The 13,087-nt window shown below is 29.2% G+C and overlaps 1 non-coding gene across 1 annotated transcript; it reads right to left on the bottom strand.

Moving 5' to 3' along the window:
* Window positions 1-4,460: 4,460 nt before the first annotated feature.
* On the bottom strand, window positions 4,461-4,601 carry LOC149176865 (U4 spliceosomal RNA). The gene has a single exon (XR_016258956.1). It is a non-coding gene; the product is annotated as a U4 spliceosomal RNA (small nuclear RNA).
* Between the last annotated feature and the right edge of the window lie 8,486 nt (window positions 4,602-13,087).

Below are 13,087 nucleotides of genomic sequence, written 5' to 3'. Positions count from 1 at the left end.
GCGGGAGATATCACCTCCATTAATCTCACGTATCACTCTAAGTCTTTACACATGTGGGTGCATGTTATCGGGTGGCCACACCACCCCCCATCCTTTATTGCCCTTGATCTTGGAACCATGACAACGAGAATTCCACGATAAGATCTGTCCTGGCTCACACCCTGATTAGGGGAAGATTTTTACAATATTTTTATTATCTTTTTAACTTCTCATTTTTCTTGTTTGCTAGGTTATGTGAGTCCTGAGATGACTAAAATACCTTAGAAATGACTAGAGTAGCTGAGACCTAGCGGTATCTAAGCTGTCAAAATCACCTAAGGATCACACTTGGCCTAGGCCACACCAGACCTTTAGTGTGGCCCTTAGCATGATTGGATTTTTTCCTATAGAATTTTGAACTAGTGACTTTTACACCATATAGTGCCTTAACAAAACATCCTATCACCCACTGTTCTAAACCCATGAGATTTTTAAATTTTCATTATTTATTAGTTTAGATAACATTTTATTATTTATTATTTTGATTTTGTCATTTTCTTGTATAATTACTCATTTAAAAATACTAGTTAAAATATTTTTTTCCCTCTATTTTACTACTGATTAATTTATTTTTAAAAATATTAATTAAAATAAATTTTCTCCATTTTATGATTGATTAATTTATTTTTGAAAATATGAGTTAATTTTTTTATTTTTTTTTTCACTTATTTTTATTATTGATTAATGTGTTTTTATGAGAGATTTTTTGGCGTAAATCACATGAAATTTCATTTGATGCGTTTGAAATTTCATTTGTCAAGAAATATAGCCATTGGATGTTTTGCTCTCACTATTTAATATGCAAAGCTAGATTTGATTCTTCAACTTGTTCTGACGATGAACCACACTTGTTGGTTCGAAATGCGTCGACAAATGAAATTTCATGTGATTTACGCTGAAAAACCTCTCATAAAATTGATATGGATCACAGAGGCCTCAATTCAATAATGTGTTTTTATATATATATATATATATATATATATATATATATATTATTTTTTTTTTTTTTTTTCTTTTTAACTTTCATCGCAATTATTTTATTGAACTTTTTTATATATAAGCGGATAGGCGTCCCTCCTTTTGGAGTTGGGCACTTTAATGATTTTACTAATAAAAAAAATTGATTGGTTTGAATTTAAAGATGCAAGTATATTCTCGTCGTCGTTGCCACAATATCAATGGATTGAATTCACACCGCTAACTTCCCTGCATATCTAAATGCATGATTAAACCTTGTTTAAATTATTTTTTTACAAAACTCCATTAAAAATTTACCATGCCATTTGTTATGAGGATTAACCATAATGGCAAGACTACAAAATGTAACACACACCTTACACATACACTTGGCATAGTAGTGGAAATGTTTATTTGAATAAGACGATCATTAGTTTCAAACCATTGGTAACGTGTGTCCAATTCTAAATAACAGGTGTCGTTAAGTTAAAAACTAACTTAGGAAGATAAAAGGAGTTTTCTCTTAACAACATGTTTAACACTTCTTTAAATTTCCTTGTAAAATAACCTATTATACATTTAGTTAGAAAGGAGAAGTTTTCCTTAATTTCTTTCTTATTAAAATAGAAAACATATGTTACTATTTAATCTTTAATTTTTTTCCCTAGCAATAAACTTTGTGAATGTAACTATATTCACACTCATTTAGGATGAAAATTTACAATGCCAATTAATTTGTATTTTTTTAAGAAGGATTATTTCCAGTATGCATAAGTTTTTTGGCATTCACTCATTTTATGAATCTCCTCATTTCAATTGACATTTAATAATTTCTTTTCTCTTGACTTATATTTTTCATTGTACCAACTATTACAAGCTATCTTATTGTATATTTTTGTACCTATCTTGAAAGAATTATTTCTTTATCCATATCAAAAGATTTCATAAAATTGCATATATTTACACATAGGTAAATTTCACTATTTTTCCATAATTTACTTTATATATAATGTTTAGTAAGGAAAAATTTAACATTTAAAGAAATTTGAAAAGCTTATCCCTAATTATTAAATTCACCATTTAATTAAATATTCTATTCTATTATTTTCCAATAAATATAATCACTTTATACTATATACAAATAGTCCAGAATCCCTCATTATTAAATTCCCCATTTAATTAAATTTCCTTCTTGTGAAAATAATAGATTTGGAGCATATAAATTATGTAATTATAAAATTATTTCAAATATAATATAAAATATAATTAGATATTGAGATAAACTAATGATGAAATATTGTGAATATGTAGATATTGGAATAAAATAATGAAGAAATGTGTTGAATATGTATATGTAGATATTGATATATAATGAGATGTCAATATATAATAATTTAATGATTATGAAGTTTTTAAGTTGTTAGAAAATTTAATTTAAAGAAAGGACAAATTAATTTTTGAGTTTATGGATGAACTAATATATTAATAAATAATGATAACGGATTTTATTTAGGGTAAGACTAAAAGAAAACAAACTTTAAAGTTAATAGTGTGTATATTTTTAATTATTTAAAAAAATTCAGTGATAAGAGGGATAATGTGTATATTATTAATTATTTAAAAATTTTGAGTGATAAGAGGGATAGTGATAATGATAGTGATAGTGATAGTGATGAAAGATTTTTCCACCATTTTAAAATTTAGATATGAAAGTATAGTATAAGTTTTTTTTGGATTTAAGTATCTCTGAATAAGATTATTATTGGTTTCAAACCATTGGTGACCTGTCCAATTCGAAATTAAAATTGTTGGTAGTTTCATTAAATTATACATCAATTTCACCCTTTCGTGCTCTTAATAATAACTCCGAAAAGCAGGTGTCTCTATAACTCCAAAAAATAGGTGTCCATCAATTTCAACATTTATTCTCTCAATAATAACTCTCCCACTCCATCTTTGATTGTAAAGTGGAGGAATAATAAAATAACTCTCCCACTCCATCTCTTATTGTAACTTTGAGGAACAACAGAATAAACACAACCACTCCACCTTGAGCGTTTATTAAATATTTATTGTACTTATTATTCATTAACATTCCATCTATTATAATGAGAGGCTCCGTGGATGCTTGCATTTATTTCTTAGTGCTTGGGTTGTTGGAATTGTTGAAGGATTACTTGAAAGATTTGAAGGGGCTTCTCTCTGCTTCTATCTACTAAGAAAGGTGAGAAATCTTTTATAGCCCTCCTTTTCTCTACCTAGTGTTTTTCAGGGTTTCCTTCAAGATGCATTAGAGGAAACCTTTTGATTAAAAATGGTAATAGTAGCCGCAAGAATTAAAATTCCTTTATCATGAGCTGCACGAGTAAATGGTACAAATAGATGGTGATAGGGGATGTGGGGAAGAACCGTAGTTTTCCTTTAGAGTAGTTTTATTGAGAAAAGTGTTCTAAGATGGGTTCCAAGCCCTAGAGTCGGAAATTAGACCATGAATATTAAGGGAGAGAGCTGCGCATACTAGGTCACTTTAAAAATTCGTTCAGCTTCTCATGCATAGTGAAACTCACACTGAACACTGGAAGTGGAGGATTCCAACCTTGTAATTCCATTGACGGCGACGGGCTGCCGACTCCATGTGTCGGTGCACAAAGGAATATAACATTTCATGATTTGCAAATCATGAATTGGTTTTTATATTCCTGTTTCACTCCAGGGATTGTGTAGTAGAGATTTGGTCCATGTTAACCCATATTTATTATTCATACAAAAGAATTGAAAAAAAAAGAAGGGAAAACTTGTTATTTTTTGAGTTTATGGCTGGGCTAATATATTAACCCACTATTTTTTTATCCACTCCCTCCATAAACCCTAGCGCCTCTTGCATTCTAACTGTGGTTCAAACTCCGTATAACCCAGTGGCTGTACAGTTGAACCTTTCCCATGTTGCATGTTACATGTTGCATGTTACATCTTCATATAGAGAAAAAATTAATGAATAATCTCAAACCCTAATAAATAATCATATTTAAATTATCAAATACTTAGAATTGTTTTTAAATTATCAAATACTTAGAATTGCTTTTCTGGTTGAACCTCTGTAAATAGAATTGATATTGACGTGCATACCTTACGTATGCAATTAAAATGTTTTCTGCATAAAGAATGAATAGATAACATATACTAGAATTATAAACTGAATGGCTTTGAAAGCAAACCAACCAACTGGTAATAATCTCGCGATGCAAGTTCTCTTATAGTATTGGTATTCTGGTAACAACAATAATTCATCCACATCCATTAAGAAATATCCTGAACATCCACGAAAAAATATCTTCCCGAATTTAACATAGGCCAACAAATTCCATATAAGACAATATTATAACTTAACCAGCAATCCCACCGATGCAAATTTCGTCTCCCGTATTTATAGTTTGGTACCAGTTTGGAAATTTGAATTATCTGGAGCCAAAGCCGAGCCCTCCAAAAATTCTCGAAGGCCAAGGCGTAGCCCAAGCCAACGAGGGGGCTGGAAGTAATTTTCAACCAGCAATTGACGCTCGTCGGTTTTACCTCACTAGATGCGTCATTACCGCAAGCGCAAAGATGGCTACGTATCATTTGTTCCTCTACTTTATACTCTTCTTTATTTTTTTTTTTCTGAGTTGTGAGATGTGGGAAAATACAATATATTTTGTGGTTGATAAATTGAATGTTCAATAATTTGAATGATTATAATGTTTAAAGAGCAGATCGATGTTCTTTTTTTCTTTAAATGATATGTGAATAATTAATTAATAATATATATGAAAACTTTATTTGTTTATATTTATGTGTAAGTAAATGGTAATTATGTAGTATTTTAAAAATTAAAGTTATGAGTTTAGTGTTAAAAATAAGATTTTGTTGAGTTAATTATATATGGATATTGAAATATGAAGAAAATGAGGATGACTTTTATGTGTTGAAACTTTTTAGTGGTTAATTCTTACAATTTAATTAAAGAGGTAAAAAATATTGGGTGAATTGGAATAATTAGGTTAAAGTGCACAAGCTTTAGAGAAGATGTTTGCTTTAGAGAAGATGTTTCTCACTTTCACTACACTATCACTAATGGTCATTTGAGTTGGGAGATATTAAAAGACAAACTAATTTCTCAACAATCTTTTAATAAATTCATGTTACTTGTAAACATTCAATGACAAAACTTTGATACCTTAGGTCTGAATTGACATTAAATACCTCTCCAACTAAAATTCATTTAATACCCATGTGATTGTTAGATCATTCTCCTCTATTTAAATTTAATATAATACCCTCAAATCTTTTGCCGAAGATAGAGTCCAATATTCTATTATATTATTTTCCAATAAATATAATCACTTTATACTATATACAAATAGTCTAGAATACCTTATTACTAAATTCACCATTTAATTAAATATTCTCTTATATTATTTTCCAATAAATATAATAGCTTTATACTATATACAAATAGTCGAGAAAGCTTTAGATAAACAATAATTAGATACACTCTTAAAACACTCCAAATATTAATTTATAATTATAATTATTATGACTATTGTATGACTAAAAATTATATTATTAAATATAATTCACTATCTTAATAAATATTAAGAAATTCAAATAATTAAAAAAATTATAAATATATAAAATTATGTTGAAAAATCTCACAAACTTAAAAGAGACTACATTTTTTATTATTCAAATTTCTCAATATTTATTAATTTAACCTCCATATACCCCATAATCATAATCACGTGGATAACTAAATCCAAGTTTCCTGCTAATTGATAATGTCAAATCTTATGTGTGTGTGGTTGCTTGAGTGAGGAAATTTTGTTGGATTCAATAAAAGGGTGTGCTGTATAATTATGAATATTTAGATGTGTATTGCTTAATAAAAATTTCATTCACTAATAAACAAATACAGGTTTAAATGTAATTGGTTGTTATTAATATTATAGGAATTTGGATAATGTATATGTGTTTAGCTGGAATGTATTAATTTAAATAATTAAATGTATTTAATATGTTATTGAGAATTGTTTAAACATTTTTTTTAACTTTTTTCAAAGAAATAGAATTATATAATTATATAAGATAATAATGAAAAAACTCTTCTCATTATATTACATACATATTATAATATGTTAGCAAAACAGGATATGGATTTTATAAAATTATATTATAAAAAATTATATTAAATCTAGTAGTGTAACCTTTTTTTAATTGTTTCTTAAATTATAATTAAAAAAAAACATTGTATAATAAAAATATGTGTAAGAATAGATTAATTAAATTAAAAAAACTTTTAAATTTTTTTTAAATAAACTTTAAATACCTTACTTAATATATGTTTAAATTCATGTGTTGTTAGATTTTCTATTGTTTATAATTTGGCAAAGATTGTTTGGAATTACAAGTAAATTTGTCAAAGATTGTTTGGAATTACAAGTAAATTTGAGTAAACAATAAAAATTAAGATTGAGTCAACAAAAAATTGTCAAATTCCAACTAAAAATTCCTAAACATCTAGGTTTTAGACAACCCATTAAAAATATTTATAAATACATAAAATAAAAATAATAATTCAGTTTTAAGATTAAGATCAACTTATATATCATTATTTTTTTTAAACAATGGAGACATATAGAATTAATTGTTTTAGAAACACATTTTCTTAATGGTTAAGAACATTTAAATTATAATTATTATGATTATTGTATGATTAAAAATTACATTATTAAATAAGAAATACTATCTTAATAAATATTAAGAAATTCAAATAATTAAAAAAATTTATAAATATATAAAATTATGTTGAAAAATCTCACAAACTTAAAACATACTACATTTTTTATTATTTAAATTTCCCAATATTTATTAATTTAACCTCCATATACCACATAATCATAACCATGTAGATATTAATGTAGTCCATTAGAATGATTAAGTTGTGATATTAATGGAAACCATTACAAGGATTATCTTATGATATTAACAATCTATTGTTTTATTAATAAATAAGTAAAATGATTTTAGATTAATTCTAAATATGAAAAAAATTAATATATAAGAATGTGTTGTTTTAGAAATTTATTAATATAATTTTAATTTTATATTTCTTGATTCATTATGATTGAGTCAACAAAAATTTGTCAAATTCCAACCGAACTTTATTTAGGTGGTTATTACACCTTAAAGATTACTCCCTATTTAGGTGGTTATTACACGTAATCACAATTGACAATAGTTAATTATGATTCACATTACATACATAATTAAAACATATAACTAAAATAAATTCACTACTATACAAAACAAGTAGCCATGTGATCTTGAATCTAGAAAAAAACCAAGTTGTTTCGCAACTATTTTTTATTAGTTAAAATTTCACTCTTACACAACCATTAGCATATAGGTTTTAAATGTAATTGGTTGTTATTAACATTATAGGAATTTGGATAATGTATATGTGTTTAGCTGGAATGTATTAATTTAAATAATTAAATATATTTAATATGTTATTGAGAATTGCTTAAACATTTCTTTTAACTTTTTTCAAAGAAATAGAATTATATAATTATATAAGATAATAATGAAAAAACTCTTCTCATTATATTACATACATATTATAATATGTTAGCAAAATAAGATATGGATTTTATAAAATTATATTATAAAAAGTTATATTAAATCTCTTAGTGTAACAATTTTTTTTTAATTGTTGCATAAATTATAATTACAAAAAAAACATTGTATAATAAAAATATGTATAAGAATAGATTAATTAAATAAAAAAATTCTTTTCAATTTTTTTTAAATAAACTTTAAATACCTTACTTAATATATGTTTAAATTCATGTGTTGTTAGATTTTCTATTGTTTATAATTTGACAAAGATTGTTTGGAATTACAAGTAAATTTGAGTAAACAATAAAAATTAAGATTGAGTCAACAAAAAATTGTCAAATTCCAACGAGAAATTCTTGAACATCTAGGTTTTAGACAACCCATTAAAAATATTTATAAATACATAAAATAAAAATAATAATTCAGTTTTAAGATTAAGATCAACTTATATATCATTATTTTTTTAAAACAATGGAGACATATAGAATTAATTGTTTTAGAAACACATTTTCTTAATGGTTAAGAACATTTAAATTATAATTATTATGATTATTGTATGATTAAAAATTACATTATTAAATAAGAAATACTATCTTAATAAATATTAAGAAATTCAAATAATTAAAAAAATTATAAATATATAAAATTATGTTGAAAAATCTCACAAACTTAAAACATACTACATTTTTTATTATTTAAATTTCCTAATATTTATTAATTTAACCTCCATATACCACATAATCATAATCATGTAGATATTAATGTAGTCCATTAGAATGATTAAGTTGTGATATTAATGGAGTCCATTACAAGGATTATCTTATGATATTAACAATCTATTGTTTTATTAATAAATAAGTAAAATGATTTTAGATTAATTCTAAATATGAAAAAAATTAATATATAAGAATGTGTTGTTTTAGAAATTTAGTAATATAATTTTAATTTGATATTTCTTGATTCATTATGATTGAGTCAACAAAAATTTGTCAAATTCCAACCAAACATTATTTAGGTGGTTATTACACCTTAAAGACTACTCCTTATTTAGGTGGTTATTACACCTAATCACAATTGACAATAGTTAATTATGATTCACATTACATACATAATTAAAACATATAACTAAAATAAATTCACTACTATACAAAACAAGTAGCCATGTGATCTTGAATCTAGAAAAAAAACCAAGTTGTTCCCCAACTATTTTTTATTAGTTAAAATTTCACTCTTACACAACCATTAACATATGGGTTTTAAATGTAATTGGTTGTTATTAATATTATAGGAATTTGGATAATGTATATGTGTTTAGCTGGAATGTATTAATTTAAATAATTAAATGTATTTAATATGTTATTGAGAATTGTTTAAACATTTCTTTTAACTTTTTTCAAAGAAATAGAATTATATAATTATATAAGATAATAATGAAAAAAACTCTTCTCATTATATTACATACATATTATAATATGTTAGCAAAATAAGATATGGATTTTATAAAATTATATTATAAAAAGTTATATTAAATCTCTTAGTGTAACCTTTTTTCTAATTGTTTCCTAAATTATAATTAAAATAAAAATAAAAAACATTGTATAATAAAAATATGTATAAAAATAGATTAATTAAATAAAAAAAATATTTTCAATTTTTTTTTTTTAAATAAACTTTAAATACCTTACTTAATATATGTTTAAATTCATGTGTTGTTAGATTTTCTATTGTTTATAATTTGACAAAGATTGTTTGGAATTACAAGTAAATTTGAGTCAACAAAAAAATAAAAAATTACAAGTAAATTTGAGTAAAGATTGTTTGGAATTACAAGTAAATTTGGCAAAGATTGTTTGGAATTACAAGTAAATTTGAGTAAACAATAAAAATTAAGATTGAATCAACCAAAAATTGTCAAATTCCAACCAAAAATTCTTAAACATATAGGTTTTAGACAACCCATTAAAAATATTTATAGATACACAAAATAAAAATAATAATTCATTTTTAAGATTAAGATCAACTTATATACCATTATTTTTTTAAAACAAAGGAGACATATAGAATTAATTGTTTTAAAAACACATTTTCTTAATGGTTAAGAACATTTAAATTATAATTATTATGATTAATGTATGATTAAAATTACATTATTAAATAAGAAATACTATCTTAATAAATATTAAGAAATTTAAATAATTAAAAAAAATATAAATATATAAAATTATGTTGAAAAATATCACAAACTTAAAACATACTACATTTTTTAATATTTAAATTTCCTAATATGTATTAATTTAACATTCACATACCACATAATCATAATCATGTAGATATTTTTTTTTTCTCGGCAAATGCTAATTCTATTAACTGTAAAACAAAGTAAAAATACAAGGGGTCGAGGCCTCGGGAATCATCATCCGAGAGCACTCAGAACATCAGAAACTGTCCTAGGTGAAGGAAAACCAGATACCATAAGCAAGAGTGCAGATATAGACACCAGGAATTAACCAAGATAACATGAAGAAGAGGTGATATAACCGTCTGTCTAGAGTGCATGACCAGAGAGCTAGATCAAGACATTGCTCAAAATTCCAGAAGATCTTTACATTGCCGCATATCATGGAGAGAAATAAGACCACCTATCTGAAGAGGCCGAACCAGAACTGCATCCATAACCGCCTGAACTTGATCATATTAGTCATCCGCAAAACCGAAATGGAATGGGCCCAGATGGCCTCAAATTGTTGCATCCTCATTCTGACACTCCTCCACCACCGGGCAAGCATTATTCTCCCATTCGTCATCATATCCAACATTTTCATCGCCTGGGTGCCTCAACAGGGGACGCGAATCACTATCATTATCTTCCCCGTTCCTTTGGCCAGCGGCTTCTGGAGGCAGAGAGGCGCTGGGAGTGTCGCTCCTTTCAAGCCTCTCCCCCTTACCTTTCTCCAGGCTTTCCCCTGCCATTACCTGCATGTTTCTCTGACTGCCGGCCTCTCTGAAAGCCCCCTGAGGAGGCTCAGACATCATACGCACCCTAATTGGAGGCAAAGATTCTTGTTCAGAGAAGAGAATAGTGATATTGGCAGTGACTACAGACCTATTAAGATTGCTTTGAAAAGTAAAATGATTGGTCTAAAACCCATGATACGGAGATGGTCTGCGAGCAGGATTCACAGAGCGGGCCGCCTGCGGTCTGCCACACCCTCCACGACTCCCCCTGAAACGGCTCCTCATACTGTGGCGTACCATGATGAGGAGATTAAGGAGAGGCAGATACAAGAGAGTAGTTATACAACATAGGAAATCAGAGGCAGATACAAGAGAGTAGTTATACAGCACAGGAAACGACTTTAGACAAAGACAGCAGGCCAGTAAGTGCGGGGAGAGCGGCACAGGTCGAATGGCAGGGGCATTTGAGAGCTGACCAATGATTCCAGAGACAAATCTGCTATCGAAACACACAACTATCCCAAGCCTGAGATAAACAGAGAACGGAATGCACATAGAGAATTTACCTTTGTTTTCAGAGACCAACCTGCCCCACAGACCCGCATCCAGCTTCGGCTAGAGACAAGAAGGCGAAATGCTAGCAGTGGGAAGGATAGTCCAGAATGCCATGGTTATAATAGCCAGTGCCTTACCTTGGACGGGGCGAGCAGTAAATACATAGAGCATGCCAAATCTTTTGTGCTGCAGAATATCCATCAAGAACTAAATGAACTTCTGGATTGTCACGCTCATGAACCAAATGAACTTCTGGATTGTCGCGCTGGTCTGCATCTGGCAGTACCATGCTCATCTGTCTATCCGATAAATCATTAAGTCTCATTTATTTCACCCGCATCCGGGTGTGCTCCTCCTTCCTGATACATTTCATTCTTCACAAGGTTTTTATAGTCCAAGAGTTGTGACTCAGAGGCTATCCTGGAAAATGATCCAGCATGAAGGTTCAACCCACATTCAACTCCAATGTTGGCAAGTAAGTCCGCGACTTTATTTCCTTCCCTGCGAATGTGCTTCAGAGTGACCGCCCTGTGAGAGGAGAGCCAACATTCAATGAGTTCAAGCCTTTTGGCCATCCTCCAGCTATTGCTCACTTTGCAAGAGGGAGTTCCTTGCAGGATTTTGGAGATCATGTTTATAATGATCTGAGAATCACCCTCTATTATAAGCGGAAAGAATCCTTTACTTTGCGCAAGAATAAGGCCTTGCCAGAGACCTTCCAATTCTGCCGAGTTATTGGTATCCCATCCCTTTGAACCTAAAAAGTTTAAGAGAGGTGTACCCTTATGATCTCTGAAGATCCCTCCGAAGCCTGAATTGCCCAGATTGCCTTTCGAGGCACCATCGAAGTTGAGCTGGTACATATGCATTGGGGGAGGCAACCATTTGTCAGGTGAATGATTTCTCAGAGGCTGTGTTCCTTTGATAATCTGTTCTTGCTTCAAATGAAGGTTCCAATTGGCCCATATGGATTGTTCTTGGGGGTTATTTGGAAGGTCCTCCTGGTACCAGGTTTTGAGAGAAATGGTTTCTTCAATGTTTTGGCAAATTATTTTCCATATATTCTCCAGAGGCGCAGAGTGATCCTTGAAAATTCTACTATTTCTCTCCTTCCATATGGCCCACAGAAGAAAGCCCGGAATGAGCTTCCATAGGAAATTTAAAATCTTGCTTTGATAAGGAGTTCGCTCCCAGTTGCGCACTGTGGTAATGATGTCTCCATGAATTCTTCCTTCCCTTTGGCATCGGAAACTAACCTTTTCCCATAGCTTTTGCGCTGTTTGGCAGGAAAGCATGAGATGCTTTATGGTTTCCTCCTCTTGTTTGCAATTGGGGCATATTGAGGGCCCATGAAAGTTCCTCTTCCTTAGATTGTCCCAAGTGAGAATCTTGTTATGACATAGGAGCCAAAGAAAGGTGGAGATTTTCGGCCATAAAGAGGGGTCCCAAACTTTGCTCCAGATAGGATCTATCACTAAATGTTCTTTGATAATGAGATTATAAGCCTCTCTTGTATTGAAGGTTCCTTTTTCTTCATATCCCCATCTAAGGATATCCTTTTCCTCGGAGGGTTGTATTCTCCTTTTCTTTAATTCTGTGTCTATCATTTGTTGAACTTGTGGTGTTCCTTGTCTTAAGAACTGATCTGCCTTGAGCCATTCCCTGTACTCTTGGGTTGATGAGAGCTTCCAGAAATTTTTAACTCTATCTTGTGCTTGCATATCTTGCTCCGGTGGTTGCAAATGAGAAAATTGATCCTTTAATTTGGGCATCTGCTGCCATGAATCTTCCTAAAACCGAGCAGTGTCTCCATTCTTCACTTCCCAAAAGTTGTGCTACTGAATGAGACTTCTATGTTGCTTGGCCGAGTTCCATATAAGGGAGCCCATGCTGACTTCTGAAATTCTTATTCGTTCCTCCATTGGAC

Source organism: Pinus tabuliformis, chromosome 4_1 (genome assembly GCF_031772625.1).
Source record: "Pinus tabuliformis cultivar Carrire ecotype Pingquan chromosome 4_1, CPIR1, whole genome shotgun sequence".
Lineage (NCBI taxonomy): Eukaryota > Viridiplantae > Streptophyta > Pinopsida > Pinales > Pinaceae > Pinus > Pinus tabuliformis.
The sequence above is the reverse complement of the archived record's forward strand: the minus strand, read 5'-3'. Positions and strand labels throughout refer to the sequence as shown.